The sequence below is a fragment of the Astatotilapia calliptera genome, chromosome 8 (genome assembly GCF_900246225.1).
Source record: "Astatotilapia calliptera chromosome 8, fAstCal1.2, whole genome shotgun sequence".
NCBI classification, from domain to species: domain Eukaryota; kingdom Metazoa; phylum Chordata; class Actinopteri; order Cichliformes; family Cichlidae; genus Astatotilapia; species Astatotilapia calliptera.
In genome coordinates this window covers 14,228,534-14,244,073 of record NC_039309.1, presented here as the reverse complement: position 1 = coordinate 14,244,073, position 15,540 = coordinate 14,228,534, and positions in this window count along the sequence as shown.

Below are 15,540 nucleotides of genomic sequence, written 5' to 3'. Positions count from 1 at the left end.
ATCACACTTTTTACTGGCCTCAGACCCCAAACCAGTCGCTTGAGCCGCTGAGCTTCCCTCGGAAGGAGAAAGTAAGCACATTCCTCAGTCTCTCTGATAAATTACTCACCTCACTCCACACTTGGACTAACCTACTTCTCTCTCCCAGAGCAACTTACCTGCAGTGCAAGTCCCAGTTCCTGAGAATGCCCTTGCCTTCTTCAAAGTTTCATTTGTGTCTGATTCAGTAAACCATTTGAACTGTGCTCATCTGTTCCTCGGGTGCTGCTTTAGAGTCTCCCAAAACCTTGTACGTCTTATATTTGTCGCACCAAGTCATCATATAAAAACTGCCTTTTGTATTTACTCGGGTTATCTTTGTATGTTAAAATCTGATGTTAAAATTTGATGATCTGAAACATTTAAGTGTGACAAACTTGAAATCGGGAAGTGGGCAAATACTTTCCAGTTCTGTACATGCACAGAATTTCTTCCAACTGAAATATATGCATTTCAAGGTCCTGCTGACTTAGATTGAAAATGGGACGTTTCGTGTCCATGCAAACGGGCAAATAGATCCAGATAGATCTTGATAACTATTTAATGTTTTGACAGGATATACATTCCTACTGCAGACATAAATGGCACAAATCTGATTTTATTTTATTTCTATTGTCCATATGAAACTCAGAGCTGTGAACAGAAAAAAAAAATGGTGTATTTTGCTTTAAGCCACAGAGGTAGTAAAAAGCAGCCCTGGAGATTCAGAAAAACTGTTTTAGTAAAGACATTCATGGCACAATGCTACCACTCCCGACTGCCACTTATCCACAAAAAAACCCATGCTGAGGAGCTGGCTCCCTTTCTCTTAAACCTCACTGTCATCTGTTCAAGAAAAGGAAAAAGAAAAAGAAACTGATGTTTGTGATGTCTTTGTTTTTGTTCTTTTGTGTGAATCAGTTCAGGCTCTATTACAGAATACTCTGTTCCCTTTGAGGGTGACCAAAACAAATCACCCACCTCCCTACCATCCTCTTCCCCCACACTGACCCTCTGCATTTCCCCCTTCACTACATCCATGAACCCTCTTTGTTCTTGCTTGGCAGATCCATCTTTAATATCTTTTGTCCAATATATCCACTATCCCTCCTCTGCACAGCTGAAAAATTATATGATCAAAATAGGAAAAAAGTGACTCGATCAATAAATTGACTACTAACCTTGAAGAGTGAAGGCACAAAGCACGGAGAGAAAAAAAACACAAGAACAAAGCTGTAGAGCTGCAGCTCACCCTAACTTAATGGTGGCAAAGACCCACTGAGAGACAGAACCTATAACTAATTTAGAATCAGCAATTAAACACAACATGAATGAGTCTGACTGGAAACACTGGGGGAGCAACAGTTATAGCATTAATTAAATTGTTTCAGAAAGGTCATGATTACACATGAAAAGATTGGCGAATATTTTAAGAATGTGTGCACACAGTATCCAGAGGTGCACATCTGTCACTGGATGCTGCGTGGTTATAGAGTTTAAAGCATCAAAGATGCAGAATATAGGCACGTATATAATCATCTCCAAAAATCAGAAGTTTAAAGGGAAAATCAAAAGTCCACAAGCATAAGGAGCAAAAGTAATCCAAGGCACAGGAAGACTGAACACAGCAGCATAAGGAGAGGAAGTGACAACGACAAGACACACAAGCTGAAGGCTGACTGGGGATGGGACACAGCTGGAAGAAATGAGACACATGTGCAATCAATCAAGGCAATCAGGAGGAAGTAAAACCGGCACTGGATGTGAAAATAAACAAGCCTTGAGACCGATACCAGCATGAATACTAACACCAAACAAGGTGTCCAGGACAAAGAACGGGCACAGGGACCTGACATGAAGCACAAGTTCAGAAAACACCAAGAAAATGAAAGCAGGGATCCAAAACCTCAAACAAGAGAACAATAAAACCAAACACCTTATTACTAATTATGGAAATAAATGTGCTGGATGCTAATAAGAAACGACTTACTTTACCATTCAGATCTGGATCAGTAAGGTGATCAAAATACCCTTAAATTAAAAGTCAATTCTTCTTCTTCTTCTTGTGCTTCTTCTGTCCGGTCACAGCCATGGTGGTGGTTATATATACAGTGCATCGTCATGGCTAATACAAAGGACCATAGAGATTATGGAGATTAATAGTTTTCCTCAGACAGTAGTAGTTTATAAATAATATATATACAGTCATGAACTTGATCTGTGAAATGTGAAACATTAAAATATTACTTATTGAATACAAAAACTAAATTGCAAGTCTGTAACAATGATTTCTTATTCTAAAACAGTACCATACATGTAAATATTAAATTGGCCATTCAATTAGGCATTCGCTTTCTTTCTATTATTCTTTCCTGACGCTGTACGTGAAGCGAAGTAATTAACTGAACACCCTCTCACTTTCCTAGGTATGATTTCTTTGTGTTGAAGACTGATATTCCTCCTCCTTCCAAGAACTCGCTTCACTCTTACCCAAATTATTGATGTCTTTCCAAATCAATTGTAGCAACAGCGTCCGAGGCTTTTCTCAACACGTTCGAAAAAAGGGGAAGAAAAATTGCTTTTCAGCGTCGGTGTGAATATAACAGATATGACAAGGAGAGAGGGGCATTTTTCTAGCAAACACAATAAATCTGCCGCTCTGCGTGCAGCAGTCACTTTCTCTCTTTACCTTTGAGTTTTTAGTTATTTTTTGTTTAATGTCTCTGTGAAATGAGTTTGCAGTGATCTTGACCCTTTTCCCCCGTGACCTCATCGTTAGCAGACCCCTGACTCGCTTTAATGATGTGTTAAAACTGAAGAGCGAGTAGAACTACCCTAATTGCATTATATACAATGGGATAATTAATGAGGCAATCTGTGCTGCCTTGTATTTTGGGGCGTTAGTGCAATTAATGAGACAGAGCTGTTGTTTCTGTCTTCCTCTGCTTTGAGAAGAGTGAATCACTTTTCTTTTGCAAACTCAAAGCACTCAGATTGGCACTCCCGGAGTCAAATCCAAAAAAGAAAGAAAAAAAGACCTCAAAGCTGCTAGTTTTCAAAGCATCTCATCTTTTTTCATGATGTATTATCTTTGACAAGGAGTGGATGGCTCTCTCAGTGGGCTTCCTGTTTGCTTCATAAAAGCTGTTTCTCTCCTCAGCCGTTTTAATGACAAACAACATGCATCCAGTCATATCCTGTTACCAGCCACGCTGATTATTCGAGATTACCCTGGCAACATAGGCGTGTGTATTTACACCAGATGCAAAGCAACCACTTCAGTCTGCGTGGAACACGTTTTAATCACCTCTTGGAAAACAGCGGTGTGTGTTTTGCACCCCAATCAAACTTTGTCTCTGCTTTACAGAAATGAGAACGGGCTCACAGTTTGTGATAAGAAATCCAGAGCCGGGCGCTGTCGGTAGTATAAGCGGTGACCGTGATTCACTTCTTCATTTCATTCACAGGGGTGCGCAGTATGACTCACTCGGGTCTCGACTCGTGTTACATATGTCTAAGATTTTCAGTTCATTTCTATTTTCAGCCTATATCTCTGCCTGCCTCCTCGCTCAGTCAGTGCAGCAACCAGTGGATGCAGTGGTGGAGCAAATCATAATATCATGTATTATGGATTGTTTTCTGTTGCTGTGTGATTTTAAACACTTCATTATACCACTGAGCACTGAATAAATAGAGTACTAGTACTGGAAGAATTAAAAGAAAATACTCCCCTTACCTGATACAAAACATGACTATTAATATTGATATATTTATTAAATTTAAATCCTCATTTCTAATCTAGCTAATGATTTTATGTATGTGTGTTGCAAAGTAACTCAACTGTACTTACAGACCTTTGTAGTAGTTGTGTAGTAATTTTGTACTCCCAGAACCTCTTAGGTGCCTCCATGGCTGATGGCAATGCCAAGGGTGCTCAGGTGAGAAAAAGCTCAGGCACTGACTTTATCTGTCAGTGCAGCGAGGCACAAAGTTTCAAAAATCTTCCAGTGGTGGAGACAGTATAAAGGATGTCACCAATTGGTTTTGGGATGTGCATTTTGAAGCCTCAACTTTAGTGTTTTGTCTACCAACATTCAGTTTTTTGTTTTTGGAGCAAAAAGTCACCGCATGCTAAGTCACCAGCTAACCCTAGGAAGCTACATTCATGAACTGTATGAGAGCAGTACACAGAGAAAGACATATGCAAATTATGGCTTAATAATGACTGATAAATGCTACAAAAGGCACTACTGGGAAGAGGTCCAGTTCCAGAGAAGACCGGTTCAGGTCCAGTTAGCCAAGGTGAGGGCTAGCAGACACTGAAATGCTACAGCTGCCTGGAAGGACTCCTGTCAGTCAAAATTAATGGCCCTAACACCAGAGGTGGAAGTTGACAGTATCAATACCAGCGCTGGTATTGGTATCGGTATCGGATCAAATAAAGTTTAACATTCAGCATCCATGAAAACAAGGATTTACAAGGCTGAACAGAGTTAGCAGGAAGTTAGCTTGAAAGTTAAGATGCTATACCATGTTCTGACTGAGGGATTTCTAAATGTCAGAAAACTAAACAACAGCAATGTTTTTGTGGTTATTGAAATTTGGCTAGCAGGCTTATTATGGTTTTAGCTGGTGGCTACCTACAGAGCTATAGTTAAGATAATATAAACACATTAGCTCAGTGAAAAAAGAGGATGAGGGTTAACTTTCTTTCCCTCAATAAAAGTTAACATGAGGGTCCCCGATGGACAGAGACAAATGCAAGAATGTGGCAAGAAAACGACGCTGAAAATGAAGCAAAGTTCAGTGAAAAGAACATCTGAGGTGATCCCTCCACATCACAAGGTTACTCACTGATATAATGTTCAGCACTGCAGCCAACACATTAAAGCCAAACACTCTCCCTATCCGGTGTTGTGTTTTCATAGCTTCACTACCACAAGCAGAGTAGTTGGAGTGTTTGCAGACAAGTTGTAAGAAAGGATATCATACCGTGGTCAGCTGTGTTACACCACTTTTCTATTGTACCATAAAGATGCTTTTAAATGCTTTAAAGCACCCCTGCTTTAAAGCATTTTAACATGGGCCTCCACGTTGGAGCCAGCCCCTTTGTTAATACTATATTGGTGAGCAAGACAATTTTCAAATGATTTTCCAGACTGAAACCACAACTTACATTGTTGTGACAGACCAACCAATGTCTTGTTTTCAGTTATATTTTGTTTCCAGTACCTCGTTTATTTGGAGGCTCATTCTTAAAGCATGCTTATGTATGCATGACAGACACTTTGAGGATCCATATCGGATAAACATTTTTTTATGTAAACATAAACCAAATAAAAGCATCTGGAAGCACTGCTAAACTGATTCTTTTTAATTGCTTATAAAGCCCACAAAGTAAATACAATTTAAAATGGTTGGTTGCACTTTTATAACGTGACTGATGTTTGTTGTGTGGTTGTGTGGTTGTGTGGGGTGGCAGGAAGCATTGCTTTGTCTCCACCCTACTACAGCAAGCCACTACTGAATAGGCTCAACCCTCTAGTGACAGGGTATACTGTAGCTGACAGTTATAAACGAAGGAGGCCAACAAAACAAATTGAAATCGCTAACCTCCTGTGTGGTCTGAGATCACTGCAGCTTCAGACAGCACAAAGACTAAGGTAAAGAAAATGTGTGCTATTTGTAGAAAAGCCTGTTTTGCATACTGGACACTTCAGGTTAAAAAAATAAGTTAAAATACACATTCAATACATATGTCAATATGTACAGATGTCATATCTACAGATGTCAATCACGTAGGTGCTCAGAAGTCAAGTGCAAGCTGTAAGTGTTTGTCCATAACTCTTCTTGGTGTCATCTTCCACCCACTCCCATCCAATAATATGAAATAAATACATTTTCATAAGACCACATTTTGCCTGCAGGTTAAAAAGAAGAAAACATAACACGAGAAAAACTAAAACAAGCAGATGTTTGTTACTCAAGAAGAAGAAAAACAGCTGAAAGAATAATATACTAATAGAATACAATTTGTTTCTTGCTTGTTTTTTAATTAAGTAATGCATAATTTAGTTATAATTTAGTTTCTCCCAGATTTGCAGCTAAAAGTGAGGGTATCTCAGTTTCACCCACTCCTTATGTAATCTACTGCCTGTGAGTCTAAACTGCTGAAGGGCCTCACTTGACACAAAGTAAACGGTCGTTGCTACAAAAGACGGCGTTGTGGCTCCAAATAAAACTGATTTATCGACATTACAAAAGAAAAGAAAAGTAACAAAACAAAGAACTGCAATGGATGAAAGGACCGAGGCTGGTTCTTTAATCGCGGCGTGGAGTGAGGGGACTTAGTGACGGGACAGGCTGTTTTGTCAATAATATAAAATCTATCCCCCAGCAGGTGTCTTAAATACCCTTCACACACATGCTGACTGGAGGGTGCTCACCGAGCAGGGCTGTAAACGAAAGCATTGATGGGAGCTGTTTCCTACGATATTGTTGGTTGGTTGTTAAATGTCACGGCTATTAGGTGGGCAGCTTACGGCTTCCTGAAAGAAAGGAGAGCATTGCACTGTTCTGTTTGTGATCTCAGAGAAGAAAATTATCTTTGCTCGTCTTACCCAAATAAGGAACTATTAAAATGTTGCATTCAAGACAATGCAGGAAATCATCTCCCATGTCCACCTTGCAATGCTGATTTTGCTGCCTTCCTCTGTCAGCGAGTTTGCGGTGAACATGAATCATCTTTACAGAGCCGGTAGCTGTAATTCCTCTGTCACAGCTGCACCTCTTGTTTCCCCACTTATTACAGAAACTCATTAGCAGATAATTGAAAGTAACGACACTGATTATGAGAAGCGCTTGAACAGCATCCCCGGGGTCTTTGCAATTTACAAGCTGGCAATGACATGTACATGATTGCTGCCACAATCCAAAAGGGAGCACTGCTGTTTACAGGCAAGAGGAAAAAAATATGTTGGTTGTGATTAATAATTGTGTTTTGTTTCAGCATGTCTATCTCCATATCACCTCCCAAGACGAACCATGGACTTTGCTTTTCCCTTGTTGATTAATAAACAAAAATACTGAGTGGCTGAGGAATTTAAATAAATAAAACTTCAATATTACAAAAGAAAAATCCCTCTAAAGGAGTTTAAATCAATTTAGTAAACAAATATCCCAGGTAATTTCAATGTCAATAAAGTTCAGAGCAGTAATATTCGAAGGAATATTATGATCTTTAGTAAATAAACTTTCTGTAGCAATTTGCCTTGATAGTTCCTAAAGACCAAAATAACAAAATAAAACCTTCCTACTGGGCAACCAGCAGAGATTTCTTGCATTCAAGAAATTTTAATAACTAAGACCAATCTGTAAAATTGAAATGTTAACACAATTACTGGCACAGCCCATAAAATCTTGCATTCTGCTAATGCATGTTGATTGGGTGGCTTATGAAGGACATAGTCCCTTGATGGCACGCTATTGTCACCCTTTGACAGATGGCAAGAATGCAATTCCAAAACACAAACTTAGCTGTGAGTATGAGAAGCAGCTGGTTCTAGTGGTTCAAAGTGATTGCTATCAGATGGCTGCCACTAGAAATTCTGTGCTGCTGCTTGCCTGATGTATGAAATCAAAACGGCAAATGTCATGAAGTATCTCACAGTGCTGTGCATAAACAGTAAAAGACACTAATGTGGCTCCCAGGTCTGAAAACTGAAGCCAATATTTAAGTGCCTTAAGCCTCCATTCTATTTAATGGCCACCAGTGCACCACCCCTGGTTTTTCTGTTTATATAGAAGTCAATGGGAAAACATTCCTTGGCTCTTTTGTTCTGTGACCACCTCTGCAAACACTTTCTTAAGGAATTTTCAATTATAATTATTATATGAGTCAAAAAGGAGGATCCAAGGATCCAAGGTATGCTCATTGGCTGACAACTTGCCACCCACGTGTCCTTAGCCAATAAGAATGCAGTTTCACAGTGATGTTCACCCCTCTCTTGTCACATCTTGTTTCTAAAGATCAAGAATGGTGATGATAAAAAGGCTTAATATGTCGCTGTGACATCACTTATACTTATATTTAAATGGACCCAAATGCAGGACTCTGGAGACTAAAGGGAAGCTTTATTGCTAATAATCAAAAACTAAAAAATACTAAATTCTCAGTCACAGATAAAACCAGGAACGTGGAAACTAAGAAACACACAAGACAGCACCCAACATGAGACTATATGTTAACAAAGAACAGGGGGAAACTGAATGGAGATACCCGGGGAACACGGCTGAACAGAATCCAACTAATAAACCAAGGGAAGCAAAACTGAACAAAATGCACACAAGACGAGAGACTATCAAAGTAAAACAGGGGGGGGGAACAGACTTAGATTTAAAAAAAAACAAAAAAAAAACATGAGGGCAAACGGACAGGGACCACAAGTAACACCTAAATATTATAAAATATTTATAAATATTATATAAATATATAATGTAACTAAATATTATATATTATATATTTATTTTGATATATCATTTATATCATAAATTTTTCACAAGTTTCATAACTTATTTATCTTAGCAAAGTGTATGTTGCAGTTATTATGTCATGTTTCTATTTATCTTGATTTTGAACATTTGTATTGTTTCCAATTATACCTATTGTGATTTTGTAACCCCTTTCCTATGGCGCACTATAGAGAGCTAGAAGGTTTCTGAAAAACAAGTGCACAAGTGAGTTTAGCAGCAGAAGGTTTGTTAAAATTCAATGGTCAGGCTTAAGTTAAATTTTTGAAAGTAAAATGTTTAATTCAACAACTAATAAACTTATAATTGTAATTAAAATGAACGTATCAAAAGCTGGACATAGAGGGTTTTCCACCTACACTCTCAATCCACCCTTTTGAAAAATAGTAAAAGCTGGCAAAGACAGAAAAATACGATAACGCCACCGACCCCCTTTTTTTAACTTCTCTATCTTACAAGCACCACCTATGAAAACAAACTCTTTGAGAAAATGAGCTCTTCTTTTAATTCTCTAACATTATACTTTTACAGTTTAAAATTCTGAAGTCATTAATAAATATGTTCTGACATTTGGTTAAGACACCGAGATATCCATCAAAATCCTGGTCCACACTCTTGGATGATGTACTGAGTCTGTAAGACTGCCAACAGATAACAGAAAAAACAGCAGTTAGTCAATTAATGATTGCATCTGCAAGGTCGTGGAGACATTATCCCTTTAAAAAAACAGTATTAAAAACCTGTGGTTTTTAATATTGAGAACAAAAAAGTCATGTTTTTCCTAGAGAAGGGACTGAGCGCCATGCATAGGAAGTATGGGAATGCTATAACTGTGTAAAGTGTACGGACAACATCAATTTAAAGTCACTGCAAATAGCACTTTATAAATAAATGTTACTTACTTAGGGAATAAGTCTTATTTTACATGAGAGCAGATATAGAAAATATATTCAGTCTATCATGACAGATCAAAGCATCAAGTAACAATGCCACAGGCTCAGCAATACAAATCATTTAAATCAGACCTTCTAAAAATATAAGCCACACTAGAGCTATATGTAATTTTACTGGCTTTAGGGGGGATGAAACAAAGTCGGGGAAGCAAAGCACTGGTAAACAGTGACACTGTTTGTGCACTGGGCAACTTTAAATCAGTCTCACATCATAATATCAGAGCTTATATGAGGTAATGCTAATATATTAATGTGGGTTCATATAGGCAATAATAAGAGAAAAAGGCTGGCCATGCAAACTGCTAAAAAAGGAGAGACAAAGTGAGAAAGTAGATATTAATATCAAATTCTCTATATCAGAGGCTAAAGGTAGCTGTGTGGAATCTAATTAATAAAAGCTAACATTAATACTGGGCTCAGCAGACAAAGGGAAGCAGTAGAAAAGAGACAAGACTAATAATATGTCAGCTACCTTAACAGTACCTCTATACTATAGGAAATTATGATTATGTGAAACAATAGAGCGTGTTCTCATACTTGCAAAAGAAATATGTGGTAGAGAGTATAGTAATGCTAACAGGAACTGGAAGTTTTATTTTCTTCATATAAGTGGTCTTCTAAGGATAACCAAATCAAAATCAAATCAAATCAAATCAAATCACTTTTATTGTCACATCACATGTGCAGGCACACTGGCACAGCACATGCGAGTGAAATTCTTGTGTGCGAGCCCCACAAGCAACAGAGATGTGCAAACACAACAACACAAACGAGCAAAATACAAGAATGGCCAACCTGAAACTAATAAATATATGTACAATATATAATAGTGTGTGTGTGTGTGTGTGTGTGTGTGTGTGTGTGTGTGTGTGTGTGTGTGTGTGTGTGTGTGTGTGTGTGTGTATACACATTTTTACAAATTAAATAGTAAAAAAAAAATAATAATAATAATAATAATAAAATATATAAAATATACAGAGTTGAATATGTGCAAAACAAGTGGCATTTATATACAGTGTGGAGTGCATAATGTTGAAGTTCCAGTAGTGAAGCTGAGGTGTCTATGACGTGTTCAGCAGTCTGATGGCCTGATGGAAAAAGCTGTCTCTCAGTCTGCTGGTACGGGACTGGATGCTGCAGAACCTCCTTCCTGATGGAAGCAGTCTGAACAGTTTATGGCTGGGGTGACTGGAGTCCTTGATGATCCTCCCCGCTTTCCTCAGGCAGCGCTTCCTGTAGATGTCTTGGAGGGAGGGAAGCTCACCTCCAATTATCCGTTCAGAGCACCGCACTACTCGCTGGAGAGCTTTGCAGTTGTAGGCGGTGCTGTTGCCATACCAGGTGGTGATGCATCCAGTGAGGATGCTCTCAATGGCACAGTGATAGAAGGTCCTGAGGATGCGGGGGCTCATGCCGAATCTTTTCAGTCTCCTGAGAAAGAAGAGGCGCTGCTGCGCCTTCTTCACTGTTTTGTTTGTGTGTACTGACCACGTAAGTAACTGGGGGGTTTCAGTCTGTGACTAAATCCAGAAAAATTGCAGTGATTCAGCTCCATGGATGCAAACAGCTATGTAAAACAAAGAAGCTGAACCGTTAACTTCAGTCAGGCTACTCGGCTTGGTTGTCGAGCTAAGCTAAGATAGGATAAGCTAAGCTAACAGGTTAGCTGTAACCTTATATTTAGCAAGAGTAGCATCAATCTTCTCATCAATCTCTTTGGTCAGAAAAATCAGCGGTTTTTCCTCAAAAACAACTATTATTTCTTTAAAACAAGTCCTAACCAAGCACATTAGTACTTTTACATATGAGCAGCTTAAAACGCTATGCTGCTAATTAGCACTGCACAACTGATCAAATTTTAAACTCAATCTTGAGGTTGCCAGTGCACAATTAAATAGATATGATCAAATGATCTTGAAATAGCATGCTTCACAAAAAATAAAATCAAATTAAATCAAGCACTCCCTAAATCAACACCTGCCCTTACCTGCATTACCTTAATCACAGCAGTCCCTATATTAATCTGGAGGAAGAACCAGACATTAAATTAGATGTACAACAAAATTCAGTAGAAGGTGGTTCTCCCTCAAAGCAGATAATCATCTGTTGTTTAGAAGTACTGTAGATTTAGGGTAGGGGATGTTAACCAAGAAGAAATCATATGGAAAGAGAGCTATGTAAATGGCCTGTATTTGTATAGCGCTTTACTAGTCCCTAAGGACCCCAAAGTGCTTTACACATCCAGTCATCCACCCATTCACACACTGGTGATGGCAAGCTACGTTGTAGCCACAGCCACCCTGGGGCACACTGACAGAGGCGAGGCTGCCGGACACTGGCGCCACCAGGCTCTCTGACCACCACCAGTAGGCAACGGGTGAAGTGTCTTGCCCAAGGACAAGACTTGGACACAAGACTGTCCAAGCCGGGGCTCGAACCGGCAACCTTCCGATTACAAGGCAAACTCCCAACTCTTGAGCCATGATCGCCCGGCTATGTGCCTACACTGCAAAGCAACTCAATTTATTCAACCACATTGAAACACACTACAAACTGCAACATAATTATTGAATGGAAGCCAAGAAACACAAATTAATGATTGCTAACAGGAAGCATCTGTGACAGTGAACCTGTATGGCACATCAGCATATCCATCCAACTCACTGAAACCAATGCAATCACATTCCAATGGGCCAAAGATATGTGCTCGTTAAACACAGTGGGTAACAAATGCTTTAGGGAAGTAGTGATAGGTTATTCCCTTGCACAGTTACATTCCCAAAGTGGCAATACCTGCACTGTATGCAAAATATGGCAGCAAGCACCTAGATATGCAGTTTACATCCATCATCCAGCTACAATGAATAGGGTGCTTCTAAGAGGTGAATTAGCACCTAATTGCCTGCAAAGGCTTTTAATTAAGAGGAATATAGCACAACTTAAAAGTGAGAACTGTGCTGTGGTGACTGTGAGTGCCAAATATCCTCAACACATATGTTAATTTTCAAGTAGGGTCATGTTTTAAATCTTGCTACACAAGCTGACATAACCTCCTTTTAGTTTCAAAGAGTCATGAAGGGGAATTCCCAAAGTCTGGGTCGACCCATCCACTCAGTGTCCTCTTCAGTCAAGCTGCTCACTATAATTGCTGGAAACTCACTAAGGTACTTTGAACCAAATAATGAAACTGAGCTCGCCCTGCAATAATGGGTGTTTTAGATTTTCATTACCAAATTGTATGAATTAGTGTAACTTATAGTTGAAGTGCATCAGTAGAATTCATCTGGACCCCCGAGGTCCATTCACAATTAAGTCATTTATTAACATTTATGTGACTTTCAGGCAATATTCTGAAACCTGGAATTAATCATGCATTATTTAAGGTCTTATTATTATTCTAGGGAGCATAGAAAGAAAGCGACTGGACTTCTCTAAGTTTCTGGAAGACATTGCACCTCTCATCCGAGAAGCTTCTTTTGGTTCTAAGACCAAATGATGGAGAGTCCCGTGCATATAAATCCTAGTGGGGGTTATTCCTTAAGAAGGTCACTGACTCACTATTAATCCCGTGCATCATCACATGGCCCAAAGTGTGAAAAAAGGCATGTGTCATTATCACCAGAGGTTTCAGGTAAAACCATTGAGACCTTGCCTCACCCTATCACGTGACCCATTGAGGTCACCTGACGCAAGACCACCCCCTCTGTTCAAGATGGTCATTCACAGTAAGCATACATGGACCTCACAACCCTCTTAAGGGACAACCCCCACTATGGGAGACACCATTCGGTTTTTGAACTGAAGAAGCTTCTCGGATGAGAGATGGTGAAACGTCTTCACAAAACTTAAAGAAGTTCTTTCCAAGCTCCTTAGACTACCATGACCTGAATGACTGAGAACCTGTATAGTCTTATTATTATGACAATCGTACCACTTTTTTCCAGTTTATTCATAATAACAGGCATTATAGAAATAAAATGTCACAAAACTTATGATTACTGCTTCTCAAAGTAGAGGTGAGGGAGGCAAAAGTCTGGAGGCATTTTTGAACTTAAAGTTTTATAAGTGTGATTGCCTGATATTCATAAAACTAACAGTAAATTTCTCCGTTGTAAGCATGCGTGGTGGTATTTATCCTCTGGGCTGGGTGTGAAGAGATGGAAGAATCGAAGCGTGGAAGATGACAGATGTTGGTGGGTGGCACACTCAGGTCTCGTGGCAACTGACAGTACACATTCAGGCTTCAAAATGCAGGGAGAATTTCTGCCCTGAGAGTTGACAGCATGAATATGAATGAAAATATGCAGCTTATGAGGTTCTTCGACAAAGTGGAATGTTTAAAAAAAAAAAAACAGGACTCATTAATGAGTGGCAATATTTGAATTCAGACAATTTGTGGCCATCTGGGCCCAGATGTGAGCACTTCACGTGATGATTTCATTGAACACACCAGCCTTCTTATCATTATGTTTACATCTTACCGTGGTTTGTCCCTGGGCTCACATAAACACCAGCTGTTGTGCAACTTTTCTGCCCTTTGATTTTGAGCTGTGTTTATTTTAGGATTTAATTAAATTACATTGTATTAGACTTCCACAGTGCATGTAAGATGAATCTAAAAAGCTATTAAACAAACACAAATTGCAATCTGACTGTTAGAATGTGATGGATTGTGTTGTGTTTGGAGATCTGAGGGTGCCGTGCAGACTTAATAACTGATGATAGAGTGTGCAATGTTTTTAGCTTCGGGGTGAGCATGGATGATTAATTTTATGGCAACCTTTCAATTAGATTAAGTCTGATAGTGCCACTGAGGGAAGATCAGGAGGTAGAGTCGGATTAAAATCTAGATGGAAAGTCAAAGGGTCACTAGATTCATTATGTTTCATACTTCCTTAGAAGTTTGTGAGATATTTGATTCACGACATACTGTATAGGATATACCGAGACAGCATTGGATGCTTGCCTGCACCAAGGAAGCTAGTTGTGTATATGGGAAAATGCAGCACCAGCAGAAGCCCTCCAGCTTAACGATCCATCTGAGTGGGAGACAATACACTAACATAAATAAACAAGATTTTTCAGTATGATAAACCGAGATAAAAATACACAATGAAAAGCGCCTTAAGTGTTCGCAGCACCTCCACAAGAAGAAATGTGCTGCGGGTTTCTAAAACAAGGAGACAATTTCAGAGCTCTTCTAAAACGGGATCATCTCAGTTGCTATAGCAATGGTGGCAGACGACCACACACTGAGAATTTATGTCTGGCACAAACAAAATTTAGTAGCACACTGCAATCAAAGCACAAACCATACTCACAAATGGAAATATCCAAAAACATCTGACAAATTTAAGATAAAAGCGGTGGTTACGCTTTATATTATTGGGCGGAAACTCCACTTTGTCCTCTAGCACACAAACACATTTCCTTTTTTTTTTTTCCTCACACACTTGACACATCTCTTCCTGCTTGTAGCTCTCTGTCTTCTCTGCACTCTGACATTCTTTTCCTCCGCTGTCCTTTTTCATCCTGCTGTGATCAGACACTATTTCCACATCATGTTTGAGTGTAGATCTGAGGGAGTGGGTATCATCCCTTCGCGCTCAACCCCTGCTGAGATCACTATCACAATCAGAGTTTTCCGACTTTCAAATCTACAGCTGCTTCTCCGGTGCGATGCCCGTGGCTGTTTTGCAAAATGCATCACGGGACGAAAGGAATAGGTAGCGGTGCAGCTGACAGTTTCAAAGTGAATCGTCTGTAAGGTGCAGAGGCAGGATGCTGAGGAGATACGGGAGGTTCAGCTCTGTACAGTGTGTTCCTCGTGGTGTTAAAATGAGAAGAAAACAATACTACTCTGCAGCCTTCAATATGGAAAACTAAAAAAACAGAATACCTCCCCTCATTGTTTACTATGCATTTAATATGCAGAGTGCTTCTCCTGTACTTGTTTGCAAACAGCTGAATTGAAGGAAATGGTGGCTTATGTAAAAATTTAACAGCTGAAGCAGAGAGTAATTATTCTTTGTACCTAAAG